The sequence below is a fragment of the Perognathus longimembris genome, chromosome 11 (assembly GCF_023159225.1).
Source record: "Perognathus longimembris pacificus isolate PPM17 chromosome 11, ASM2315922v1, whole genome shotgun sequence".
Lineage (NCBI taxonomy): Eukaryota > Metazoa > Chordata > Mammalia > Rodentia > Heteromyidae > Perognathus > Perognathus longimembris.
The window spans coordinates 56,111,330-56,125,301 of NC_063171.1; positions in this window are offsets into that span (position 1 = coordinate 56,111,330).

The following is a 13,972-nucleotide window of genomic DNA, read 5'->3' on the forward strand; positions in this document are numbered from 1 at the left end:
TGGGATAATTGATTGAAAAACGGATTTGAATAAGAATCATCTCATGGTGTACACTGGAATTTTATTCAGATCTAAGAGCCTGCAGAAGCAATGTGAAGAGGGAGGAAAATAAACTGAAAACATTCTGAGATTGTAAAACTCAAAGAATATGAAGATGAGAGTGCTTCATAAATTAGGCTACATATTGAATCCAATCCATTACAAAAAAAATCAAAATGGGCTTTTTTTTTCATGGAGATAGATAACATGATTATAAAATTCATCTAGAGAAATACATGAGCAGAAATGGTCCTCTTTTCTGTCCTTCAAAACAAAGTAATTGTGAGATACTTGTTCTCCAGGATATCAGAATGTTACATTTCAAATTCGAGTGTGTCATATTTTTAACTATGTGAAAGTGTAAAGACACAATAATAAAAATGTGATTATAATGGAAGAACCAATTGAATAGAGAGAAATAGCTCAGGATAGTCAGTTGTATGTTAAAAAAAATAAATTTAGCCTGCAATGAAGAGAGGTATACAAGGCAACAGAAAAAGAAAACATCCTTTGAAAAACAATGTTGAAATAAGTGAGTAACTATCTGGGGAAAAATCAATTTAGATCTTCACCATGCAATGCAGAACAAGGCAAATTTCAGATGAATTAGAGTTATGTGATAAAAGAAAGATAGAAGGAAGGAAGGAAGGAAGGAAGGAAGGAAGGAAGGAAGGAAGGAGGGAGGGAGGGAGGGAGGGAGGGAGGGAGGGAGGGAGGGAGGGAGGGAGGGAGGGAGGGAGGGAGGGAGGGAGGGAGGAAACCATAAATAGAAATTAGTATAGCTAACTCAGTGTGGAGAAGAAATTTCTAAGCTTAAGAAAGCAAATGGAGTAATCCCAAAAGTGGAACAAAAAGATATATGTGGCCACATAAAAATCCAAACCATCTCTATAAAAGAATACCAGAGAAAGTAAAAATAAACAGCAAAATCAACCTGAGAAAAATGTCTCTGACAAAAATATCAGAAAGTTAATATTCTTAAAATATGAAATAGCATCTATAAACATAAAAAATGCTCTAAACGCAAAAGAAAAATGTGCAAAGGACAAGAACGGTCTCCTTGCAGAAGAACTACAAATGGTGTCTTAAAGGTACAAAGCAGTAGTATGAAGAAACACAAGAGTGACATAACATTCTACCCTAGCAAACTAGCAAAAGCCAACGCAGAGTGCTGACGCAGGGAGCCATGATGGTCCTCTCGTGCAGTGATGGCTTAGCAGATATTTGCACAATGTTTTAGAGTACCACATGGTAGAAAGTCTCTAGAGTCTTTAAAATATTCATTTGTCTTTGACGTAATAATTCCACTTCAATTTTGAGCCAGTAAAAGTAAGGACAAATATGTCCATCTCTTTTATTTATAATACTAAATGGAAATGAATTAAATATCTGCCAACATAGGTAAATTTAAATAAATTATGATAGAGCCACAAGATGGAATATTATATTTTCATTTGTAATTATATCAAGGAATTGTAGTGAAAGACTGTCTATCACATGTTACAGTGTAATTTGAATGGGTCAGTGGAATTGTGGGTGCTTTTCTTCCTTGTTCTCTTTCTCACCCTTCAACTCCAATTTCTGTAAGTGTTAACTATAATTCTGTAAGTGTGTTATAATTGTGTGTGTGTATATATACATGTGCATGTGTGTATGGTGCTAGAAATCAGCCCAGGGCCACAGACATTCTAGGCAAGAACACTACCACCAACTATCTCCAAATTATTCACACATAGAGATGCATTACTTTAGTCTGGTTGATTCTCTCACTCTCAATTCTTCTATCCCTACTACTACCCATTATTCAACAGCTCTTGGTGGATTTTGTTTTATTGTTTTCATTCACAGATACAATGTATTTTGGTATTGTTCATGCTCTAAAATTCTCCTCCCAATTACAAATATCAGAGAGAGTGATAGAATATGATATCTATACATACATAGATGTATGATGATACATGTGCCGGTTTGTTTTGTTTTGTAGTACATGGGGCTTGAACTCTGGCTGGGAGCTGTCCCTGAGCTCTTTTGGCTACCACTTTGAGCCACAGCTCCAGAGCCAAAGCTCTGGCTTTTGGGTGGTTAATTGGAGATAAGAGTCTCATGGGGACTTATCTGCCCAGGCTGGCTTCAAACCATGATTCTCCAGATCTCAGCCTCCTGAATGGCTAGGAATACAGCCTTGAGCTAGCAGTGCCTAACCTGAGTGTGTTTTTGTATATGTTTATCTTTTAGATCTAGCATCCCCATATGAGAGAAAATGTGTGACCTTTGACCTTCTGAATCTAGCTTACTTCACTTAACCTCATGACTTCCAGTTCCATCCCTTTCCCTGCAAATAACGTTTTTTCTTCCTTATAGCTGAATAAGACTCTGTTATGAATGAGTGAATGAATGAATGAATGTATGCTTGATCCATGCTATGCTAGGATTCCATAGGTTGGCTATTGTGAATAGTGTTGCAATGAACATGGGTGTGCAGGTGCCTCTGTTGTAGCCTCATTACATTCCTTCAGATAAATGTCCATGAGAGGAATCACTGAATCACAGGATAGCTCAAGCTTCAGTTTTCTAAGAAGTCTCCATGCTGATTTCCATGGTAGTTGCCTTCCCACCAAACGTCGGTAAGAGTTCCTTTCCCCAATATCCTCCACAGTATTTGTTGTTTCTATCCTTGATGGTAGTCATTCTGCCAGCAGTGAGATGAAACCTCAAGGCTGTTTTGATGTGCATTTCCTTCCTTTGTGGCCAGAAATGCGGAGCATGTCTCCACAGTGTGAGTATTAGTGGGAGGGGGAAGGGCGAACAGAGAGTACGAGGGAGGTAAATGGGACCGAAATACGTCGTACATGTGTGGAACAACGGAGGCATGGGTGTGATGGAAAATGGTCTGGGAAGGAGAAGGGAGATGAGAGGGAGTGATGAAGATGATGAGACTGACCAATGTGCACTGCATGCGTAGATGGACATGTCAAATGGAACCCCTTTGCATAATGAATTTATAATTGAAAAAATAATATGGAAAAAGGGAAATACTGAACTCCCGAGCTCATTAACTTCCCCGATCAACCAGTCTCGGAAGATGGCAAAATGCGCTCTCCCACCTCTTGTTGGGGTCCATCTTCCCCCCTAGATGGAAGGGGCCTGAGGCACCTCCCCCAGCTGGGGAATGCGGCCCTTCCATCCTCTCTACATTGGAATCCGGAGAAACCGGTCGGGCAAAGAGACCCCCGACTTAGCTGGCAGCCAGCCTGGCGCCTACCAGCCCCGCCCTGGTTTGGCGCGCTCAGAGTGACGTAGCCCCTTGGAGGTCAAGTGACCAGCCCCTTGGAGGTCACCTGACAGCTCGTGGCCTATGGGAATCCTGGCCAACCCCCTTCCCCCGATCATCTACCCTTGTCCCTCTCTCAATAAAGTTAGTTCGCTCTCAGAAGCTGACCCGTGGTCTATGTCCGTAGCTCCCAGGGTAGGATAGCGGTCACATTGCCACACGGGTCGCGCGCACGCCAGGACGGAGACGCCCCTACGTCTCACCCTGACAGACCTGCAGGCCGAGGGTTAGGGGAGAGGACGATACGAGGGTAATAAGAGAGAAAGGAATAAGCATTTGAGCCGGAGCAGAGAAAGAAGACCCCACAACCTCTCATCTAAATGGACCTTCCATCCACTGCTGGGTTCTGCACTAAGCTATTCTCTGATGGCTCTTCCTCCTTAAAGGCTGCACGGTCTCGAGGGGGAGGGGCCGATGGCCACTCCCAGCACATGCTTCCCAGAAGGCTCAGCACCCACAAGAAGGAAATGCCACTCCCCACACTCCAGCCTTATCACAACCACCTTATCAACTACCAGTGAGCATATAAATTCATCTGGTCACTACCAATCAAAACTATGGAAATTAAAAACTAAAAGCAGAACTACCACAGTATCCTTTTATAGTGCCCTTAGACATACATTTGAAGGACTATATATCAGCAGACAATAGAGATACCCACACAACCATGTTTATTGCAACTCTATTCACAATACTCACACTGTGGAATCCACCTAGATGCCGATCCATGGATGCATGGATCAAGAAAATGGGGTACATATCCATAATGGAGTATTACTAGGCCATAAAGAAAAATGAAATTATATCATTTGCAGAAAGATAGATGGAACTGGAGGTCCTCATGTTAAGTAAATCAAACAAAGAGATAAATATTGTATTTTTTTTCCCTTCTCATACCCAGAATCTAGATTTTAAAAGAACAACAACAACAAAATGACATGCAAATAGAAGATGCATTGTTTGGGGAGAAGAATAGGAGGGACAAGAGAAGGTAATAGGGGGTGACTACGATCAAAATACATTATATTCACGTATGAAAATGTCTTAATGACACCATTATTTATAACCTAAAAAGAAAAGAAAAACAAGAGCTCTTCCTAGAATAACTAGCTTAGCTCTGCCAGGCATGAATGCTGCCCAGGAACCTTAAACCAATATTTTTCATTGCGATGAGAAATTTGTGTCTCCAAAACCTGACCTGAAGAAAATTCAAAAGATACTGAATGGATGAGCACATGCGCCTGTTTCTTCTGTGAAAGAGGTGAACTGAGCTCCTTTTCCAGAAGAGTTACCAGGACCAAAACCAACCATGGCTATAAAGACAGAGCCACTGTGGATGCTACATAAGTGGGGTCCACGTCACCCCCCCTCCCCCCCACCACCACACACAGAGGATGCCCTAGACTTCCCACTGCCCTCTGGCTTTGCTAAGCTACAGATGCTTTTTCACCTGGCTTCTGAGTTTTCTCAGGTGGGCTGAGACGCGTGCTTCTCTTCTTTCTTTCTGGTTTCTTCCACATCGATTCCGCCACTAGTGAAGGGCAGAAAATTAATAACTCGATTTCCCCCCCCACACATGACAACAAGCCCAACAACTAATTGGCTCGATATCTCCCAGTTGCTGTATCACTTTGGGATTTTTTTTTCTGGGTGAGATATAAATAAGCCAATTCTATTAATAAGCCATTTGGCCAAGGAAAGAAAATACACTTCTGATCTCTCGAGGGGTTTGGGGAAGCCGTGCAGTGGCCCGTGATGCAGGAGACTTGATTACCGGAATGGAGTATTCCGCCTCTGTGCCTGCTCCCTGAAAATCTGTACTCCCGGCTGATTTCTCTCAGGCCTGGGGAGGGAAGGAAGGAGGTAAAGCTTTGTTAAGCTTAAAAATTATAATTTAGATAAATCTGTGCATTCATTGGCCAGAGCGTGTCTCTGGAAAATAAGTTAGCAAGGTAGAACCTGCCGCATTTCGGGGGCTTTATTGTCTCCTTATAATTAAGTCCTGCACAGAAATCCAATTACAAATGTTCTCAATCGCCCTCTAGCTAAGTGCTAACCAAAGATGGGAGGAAGACTCCTGGACTTAAATAACTCTGGATAGAAATTAATATCGAGGCCGTGTTGGCTAATTAAAAGTGCCGCCTCTATTAGCGGGCTTTTATATTAATAAATGAGACTATTATTATCATATCCGACAACCAGGGCTCTTATCAAGTCTGCTCTGTCAGCACCACTCTTGAAAGCACAAGTTCATTGCCCTGGGTCCAGGCTTGTGTGCGCAGCAGAGACAATCCAGTCGTGTCAGCCATTCACTACGGTAAGCGCTTCGCCACACTCTGCCTCCAGTGTTCTTCACACCAGCCTTCTGGGTGCCAGTTACAGTTCCTGATTCACAACCTAAGGCTTAGGTAGTCACCTTAGGCTCCCACAAAGGGGCCGAGCTAGGATTCAAAGTTGTGCCCTCCACCTCCCAAATCTCGCCCTCGGTCCACTGCCCAAGCTGGTTTTCTGTGCAGGGTGACTTGGGCAGGTAGGAGCTTTTCACCAAGTCTGGCACCTACCAGAGACTTTCCTGTTTGTGGCACGCCATTGCTGGCCCTCAGTTCTAATGGGGCTGGTTACCAAACACCACCCCAGGCACTAGCTGGCTCAGGTCCCAAGGAGGCGTGTGCGATGGCAGAGCAAGTATGGTGTCTGCACACTGGGGAATGCCCACCCAGACTCCAGGAAAGGGAAGATTGCTGGCAGGAGGTGGGAGAAGCCAGGGTCAGGTGGTGAGATGCAAGTGAGAGAGTTCTATGCAAGGAAATCCGGTGTGCAGAGGCTGACAGCAGCTCATGTGCCAGAAACACACAAGTCAAGATCTGTTAGGGAAAGAGTTAGACTGGAGCTGGAAACGAGGCCAGATGAGATCAGGCAGAGCCTGGTTGGCCATGCTTACACCTTGAGCGGTTCACCGGCGGGCGGTAAAGAGCCTGCCACTGGCCCTCAGCAGACACTGGCTCTCACAGCCATGTGAACTGGGTCGCTTTCTAGCAGGGGTGGGATATGAAGCAGTTCCCGGACACCATGGTAGACAAATGGCCAGTGAGGAGTCGAGAGACACCAGGGTGACAGTCAATGGGGGTAGTGTTCCATTTTGGAACCAATCAAAGGCGGCAGTGACTAACCACAAGTCCAGAGTGAGAGAGAAGAAGGAGCCACAAACGACCTCGGTGCTCCAGCTGGAATGCAGTGGAGGAGTAGCAGAAGATGAGAAAGAGAAGAAAGGAAGCAGCTTTGGGTGTGAAGAGGAGCTCTCATTTCCTAAGGGGTGTTCAAGGTCAACGGAACTGCTGCATGTGTGGTCCCAAACTTCAGAGTGCTCCCAAGCCTGCAGAACTGCCTTGGGAATTCTCAGGTCAGAAGAGGGTAAGGCACAGTCATAGATGAGACCACCCAGGAAGTGGGCACACGGGTCTCATGTGGGCCTTAACTATCTTGGTTCATCTTCCCAGCCCACCTCTACCACAAATCCATAGTCAGGGCACTCATCTCCTCACCAAGCACTTTCACCTAGAGTACAGGAGTTCCTGGATGACAGCAGATGAGAAATGCCATGTGCAATTTCCAGCCTAGGCTAGCATTCCGCAGCCCACACAGAAACACTGGATTTGAGTCCTCAAGTCTCTGGGGGCAATCCAAGTGAACACGAATTAAATTCTAGTTTTATTGTCTAACCTTCGGTTGGCTCCTGATTTACTCTGAGGCTTGAATTATCATGAGACCAGGATAGCTAAGTAAACGCAGCCAAATATCCCCGTTTCAGGGACTATTTGCCCTAAGTCACCAAAGCCCAGTAATGGAACCCAGACCTAATCATTTCAGTGTCTATACTCTAAAATTAATGGTAATAATGAGTGAAATGCTGACTGGATTTAAAGAATGAACACTTTTAAGTCAGACAAGGGTGGGAAGAAAAGGGTGGAAAGGAAAATATCTGAAAACAACATCTTATTTTCCCAAAGAAATTTGCCAGTCATTTGCCATCCATCAGCTAACAAATGCAGGAAAGTCTTGATTGATAGGGAAACTATGCGAATAGGGTGAAAGGCCACAATGCCATGAATTTTCTCATGATAAGAAAGTTGTTTCAGCTTTCCTTCAAAGTCTTTCCAGAGTGCCTGGTGAAGCTTTCCTGAACTAGTAAGCCCATTTATTTTCTCACCCTCTTTCTGGGTCAGACTTGGGGCAGGTGAAAAGCTCACAGTAGGGTTCAGGAGGTAACTGCGTGCATGAGCTTATGAAGTGTGAAGTCAAAAGAAGATCTCCCAGAAGTGTCTGGAGAGGTTCCAGGGTCCATGACAAATGATAAACCCAGTTGGGCTCTGGTGGCTCACTCCTGTAACCCTTGCTCAAGAGGCTGCAATCTGAGGATCGTGGTGGTTCAAAGCTAGCCCGGGGCAAAAAGATATGTCCACCAGACTCTCATCTCCAATTAACCATCAAAAAGCTGCAAGGAGCGTGGCTCAAATGGTAGAGTCTTGAACGATAAAGCCAAGCAAGAACATGAGACTGAGTTTGAACCCCAGTACTAGCACAAAACAAAGAAGAAAACAAAACAAAGGTTAAATGCAAGGCCCAAGGCCCAACCTTCAGTCAAAACTGGAGCTAAAGATAAGGAGCCAAATCAAGAGGCTAGGGGGTGGAGGATGAAGAACTCTTCAGCCAGTAAGGGCAAAGAGAAAGGGAAGGGTCTACAGGAACTCCACAGATCAAAAACCGGTGCTATCTGACGTACTAGCTATCTGTCACGGCGTAACAAATTACTCCCAGTGTGAGTGGTCTGAGTACAAGCTTTTACTGTCTCACAGTTTGGTGAGGCAGGAATCCAGGCATGTCTTAGGTAGATACCTCTGGCTTAGTATCTCCCGAGACATCACTCAGTCCCAGCATGGGATTAGTAAAAATGGACTGAACAGCAACAGAAGCTTGAACATTTTCCAAGGGGAAGTCTTCATGTGCTAGGATGAGTCTCTCAGGAGGCCACAGCTGTGATCTCCTGTCCACTTGCTCATTATGCCGTCTCCCTTGTGGGCTGCCAGAGGGCCCTCCAGCTCGGCTGCAGGAAGATGAAAGGGAAGAGAAGGAAGGAAGGGAGGAAGGAAGGGAGGGAGGGAGGGAGGGAAGGAGGGAGGGAGGGAAGGAGGGAGGGAGGGAGGGAGGGAGGGGAGAGGAAGAGAAAAGGAAGAAAGAACAGAGACAGGAGGAGGAAGGGAGGGAGAATGAGGGAAGAAGAAGAAGGAGGGAGGGAAGAGGAGGGAGGAGGAGAAAGCACCCCACCATAACACCATGTCCTTCAACTTCATCTCAGCAGTGACATGCGCTTCCACCATACTCTGTTCCCCAGCAGCCAATCAGGAAGCCCCGCCCACTGGGAAGGGGAAGGGATCACACAAGTGAGCGGAAACAGGGAATGGGCCAACCTAAAGGCTGCCTGCCATTCTGTGTACACGGGCCAGCCAGGTTCACCTAGTCACTGCAATTACCACTGCAGGCTGGGCACCAATGCGTGGGGCAAGGCTCTTCGATGGGTGAGGACTTGGCGGAATCTGACTCGTCCACTGTCCGCACGTCTGTTTTGCATGGCAGCACATGCTGAGTCACAGAGGTAAACAGCTAGGGTCACTGATGATCAGTCCTCAGATAATTCCCTAGAAGATGAGTTTCTGAGCAAATTCCCAACAGAAGCCTGACATTTGTCCCTTCCCCGTCACCTCACCGATCCCATCTTTCAAAAAAATTCCTGTGATTATTTTCTGTGCTACAAATTATAGGACAAAAAAAAGGTATTAAGCCCTAATGTCTGCACTTTTTCACCGTGCTCCCTTGATTGATGGGTCTTCTGGGAGCAGAGCTGCAAAATCTAGAGTCAGTCACATTAGGAAAATAAAGTGAAATTCTCACAGCGGCTTGGAAAGGCTTCTACTGGCATAAAAGAATTGTAAGAATCAGCAAGTCTGATAAGAGCATGCAGTATGATGGACAGCCCAAGTGCCCACACATGAAGTCAGCTTCCCTGTGAGCAAGGCTGACTCAGTCCTCTCAGAATGCCCTGGAGACAGGGACTGAGGGAGGTGGACATCCGTGGAAGAAATACCCACCGAGTCCCTGGCTGCATATTTTCATTCTGGCATTGGTCCCTCAGGGATATTCCTGGTAAGAATACACGCTATAAATATAGCTGCCCACATGGTTGAGAACAACCAGGGACCAAGCCAAGTCTGTGGAGAAGAAGCAAAGAGAGACAAGAAAAAGGAAAGTGGTAGAATTTGAAGGCAAGAGAAGGCAGGAGCTGGGCACCCGTGACTCACACCTGGAACTAGATACTCAAGAGGCTGAGAGCTGCGGATCACAGTTCAAAGTCAGTCCCAGGCAGAAAAGTCCATGAGACTCTTATCTACAATTAACGACCAGAAAACCAGAAGTGGGGCTGTGGCTCAATGTGGTAGAGCACTAGCCTTGCTCAGGGACAGCACCCAGCCCCTGAGTTCAAGCCCCAGAACTGGAAGGAGAGAGACAGACAGACAGACAGACAGACAGAGATAGAGAGGGAGAAGGAGGGAGGGAGAAAAGGGGAAGGGGAGGAGAGGAAGGAGGAGAAGGAGATATAAGAGAAAGAACCTATAGAAGAGCCCACAGTAGGCCACTGAAACCGCACGGTAGTCCCAGCTCAGTAAACACAAAACCTCAGCTTCTCCACCAGCTCCAAGGCTGTCCCACCCCAGCTCCTCCGCCCTAAGCCCAAGCCTTTCCATAACTTTCATCCCTAGACTCAGCAACAGGCCAGAACCTTAAACCAAAAGAGGCAGGTTAGGGAACAAGGAGAGAGAGAGACTGGGCAATCAAAAGCCTGGTCCCCTCCACATCTCCTGCTATAATCAGGTCCCCGGGCTGACAAAAGCCCTTATTGGAGCCAGTGGCTCCAATGCCAGCCCAACCCCTTGGAGCAATGACAGCCATGTGCTACGTTTGCCCAGTTCTGCAGCTGGGCTAATTACTGTGGCTCCTTGGCTTGGGGTCCACCCCTAAACCAAACAAATTAAGACAAAAACCACAGGTTTCTTCTTTCCCCTCATTCCCAGCCTGCATTTACTGAAGAACCCTCTACAACAATAGACAACAATGCAATCAAAGCCCACCACCTGTCCTTGGACCTGGCTGCCTAGCCAGCAAGGCAGCTCCCCCTTCAATAGCCAGAGAAACCTAGAATTTAACAACTCCGAATCCCTAAGTGCTGGCATCACTTAGAAGGCCAAAGAGAGAACTTTGGACATGTAGAAGGTAAGTCACCAGTAAAGTTTGGCTGTCCTAAGACCCCGTAGCCTACTGCATGTGATTCAGCAGCAGAAATTAAACAAGGATCCGGGGATGGGTGAGATTTGCATCTGGGTAGCTGGGAGGAGATAAGACCACAGTGAAGACACTCCTCCACTCGCAGTCTGAGAGGCAGGCATCCACTGTCCAGGGTAAAAGTAGGGGTCTGAGCAAGAGCTGAAGGCAACGGAGCCTGAGTGGCGGAGGGGGAGGGCTGCCGGGAGCAGCCAAGTCCCGGTCATAGGTCATAGAGAGCGCACTTTGGACGTGGCGTGGCATTCCTGCAATTCCTGCCAGACCCGTGTTTCAGGAGAGTGACCAAAGGGCTCCAAGGCCAGCCGCAGCCCCATCACCTGGTGATCAGGTCTCACCTCGGACCTCTAGGATCAAAGACGCTGGCGTTCTGTTCTTACCAGTCTTCCAGGCCAGGCTGAATCTTGCAAACATACAAACAAGCAGGAGGGCATGCTGTTATTCAAAATATCACATGGAAGGTTTGTTATAAACCCACGCTGCAAAGCGGGACTCCAGTAACTCCCACCTGGAACCCTAGCTACTCAAGAGGCTGAGATCTGAGGATCACAAAGCCAGCCCGTGCAGGAAAGTCTGTGAGACTCTCATGTCCAATTAATCACCAAAAAGCCAGAAGTGGAGGTATGGCTCAAGGGGTAGAGCACCAGCCTAAAAAGCTAAGGTACAACACCCAGGCCTTGAGTTCAAGCCCCAGGATCAGCGCGCGCGCGCGCACACACACACACACACACACACGGTGTGGCTCAAAGTGGTAAAGCACTAGCCATGAGCAAAAATGCTCAGGGATAGTACTCAGGCCCTGAGTTCAAGCCCCCTGACTACCACCCCACCACCCAAAAATAAGAATGAAATTGTTCTCAAATTACATTGGAATCACCTGGAAGATTTGTTCAGCCGTAGACTGCTATACCTACCCCACCCGCTGCAGGCCCTGGGGTGGAAACTCAGCCTTTGGGTTTATGGCTGGCTCCAGGGGTACTGATACTGCTGTCCCAGGACCAGGCTGTGACAATCACTGATTCAAACATCTGGAGCTGAGATATTATCTTCAGGTAAAAAGGACCACAAATCTCTGGGCTTAGGGTACAAGAAGAAGCTACAACTAGCCGTCATCTTAGTCTGAACACAGACTGGGTGATTTCAACCACAGAAGCTTCGTTCTCACGGTTCTGGAGGCTCTGGAAGAACAAGTGTGTGGTACGGCCCGGCCTCCTCCTGGTCAGCCGTCCCCTCACGTGGTAGAGGTGGTAAGGGGACTCTTGGGGCCTCCTGGGAAAAGGCAAGGGGGTGGGACAGTGTGTCAGCCCTCCCATGAGGTTTCTACCCCCATAACCTAATCACCTACAGGACTCCTCCCCACCCCATCTTCCTAATAGAGTCACACAGAACATGGGAATCTGCGGAATGCAGCACAGCATTCCGACTACAGCAAGTGCTATGAACGGCCTCCCGAGAGAGTGCTAACCGGGCTGGGAGTATGACCTAGTGGCAAGAGTGCTTCCCTCCTACACATGAAGCTCTCAGTTCGATTCCCCAGCACCACATATATGGAAAACGGCCAGAAGTGGCGCTGTGGCTCAAGTGGCAGAGTGCTAGCCTTGAGCGGGAAGAAGCCAGGGATGGTGCTCAGGCCCTGAGTTCAAGGCCCAGGACTGGCCAAAAAAAAAAAAAAAAAGAGAGAGTGATAACCATTGAACACCATCCTAAGTGCTGGGGCTTGACCCAACAGAGCCAGCGCCCTTTGTGAAGACTCTGGGAGAAAGCAGCTGTCTGCCAGCCAAGAAGCAAGTGTCTCACCATCAACCAAACAGGTTAGCCTTCTCCTTCCGGGTTCTAGAGCTGGGAGAAATAAATTCCTGCCAAACCACTCAGTCGCTGGGGTTTTGTTTGTTTCCTTGCTTGTTTGTTTGGGCCCGGTATTAGAACTTGAACTCATGCTCTGGGCACCATCCCTTAGCTTTTTCTCTGAAGGCGGGTACTCTTTCACTCAAGCCACAACTTCATTTCTGCCTTTTGGGGGGGTTAATGCGATAAGAGGCTTATGGACTTTCCATGCCCTGGCTAGTTTTGAACCGAGATCCTCAGACCTCAGCCTCTTCAGTAGCTAGGATTACAGGTGTGGGCCACCTCAGCCTGATGTGTTTTTGTTGTGGCTGCCCTGGGAGACTGGGACAGGCCTGGGACAAGCTTAGTAGCACAAGGACGGACGGTGAGAGTGACGACGGCCCTGCCTGCCTCTTCCCGGCCGCTGCTCCTCATCCTTGCACCACAGCCCCGCCCAGCTCTACTGCTGACCTTCAGCTCCACCTCAAGGTCACTGTCCCAGCTTTCAGCGCGCTCCTTCCCCCGGCCTTCCTTTCACCTCTGCCTTCCACACTGGCCTGAATTCATCATGTAAACTACAGTTCAGAGAAGGGGGGTTCCCATTGGGCAGATGAGGATGGTCAACGAGGGGTCCCCCACAGAGACAGTCCTCCCTGGGTCACAGAGGCTGGGAGAAGATTTATCGGTGACTAAAGCAGGCCAGGGGGGGCAGGGTGAGCAGGCAGAGTGTAATCAAAGCGATCCTTTACGACACTCCATCTCAGGAAAATAATTGTTCCACGGGAACGTCATTACACTATCATTTTTCTCCTCCAGTGCCACTTACAGGGAAATAGAAACTCACTTTCTTCTTCATAATAAGCTGCAATTTCAATAACTCAAAAGGCCTTTTCTGAGACCGAGCCATTCTCCGGTAACAGGGGTGAAGATAGGAGCCTCCTCTTGTCTCCCACCTTCTGGAGACCGCTGTCCCTTCCCAGTGCTCAGCCTGCCTGCTACACAGCCTCCCAGAGACGGAGGGATGCTTGAGTTTCGGTGCTAGAGCAAAACAGGAGGTCATCCTTCCTGACGCTAGCTAAGGGTAAGGGAGACACTGTCCTCTATGCATTGTGTGTGTGTGCGCACACGCGTGTGTAGGCAAGTGCTGGGGACAGAACCAGGCCCCAGCACAGGTTAGGCAAAGGCTCTACCACTAGCCAGGATTTGTGAAGTGTAATGCACTCAACTCAGATGCTAGGATGCAAGAAGCGTGCAGAATGGATGAAACCTGTGCCATCCAGGGAGCTCCCATCCCGGTGGAGGGAGGCAAACAATGAACACAGTAATCAGCCCTGCATTGTGTCATGTAGCAGAAAACAACAGTGCTGCGGAGAAAAGCACAATGAGGAG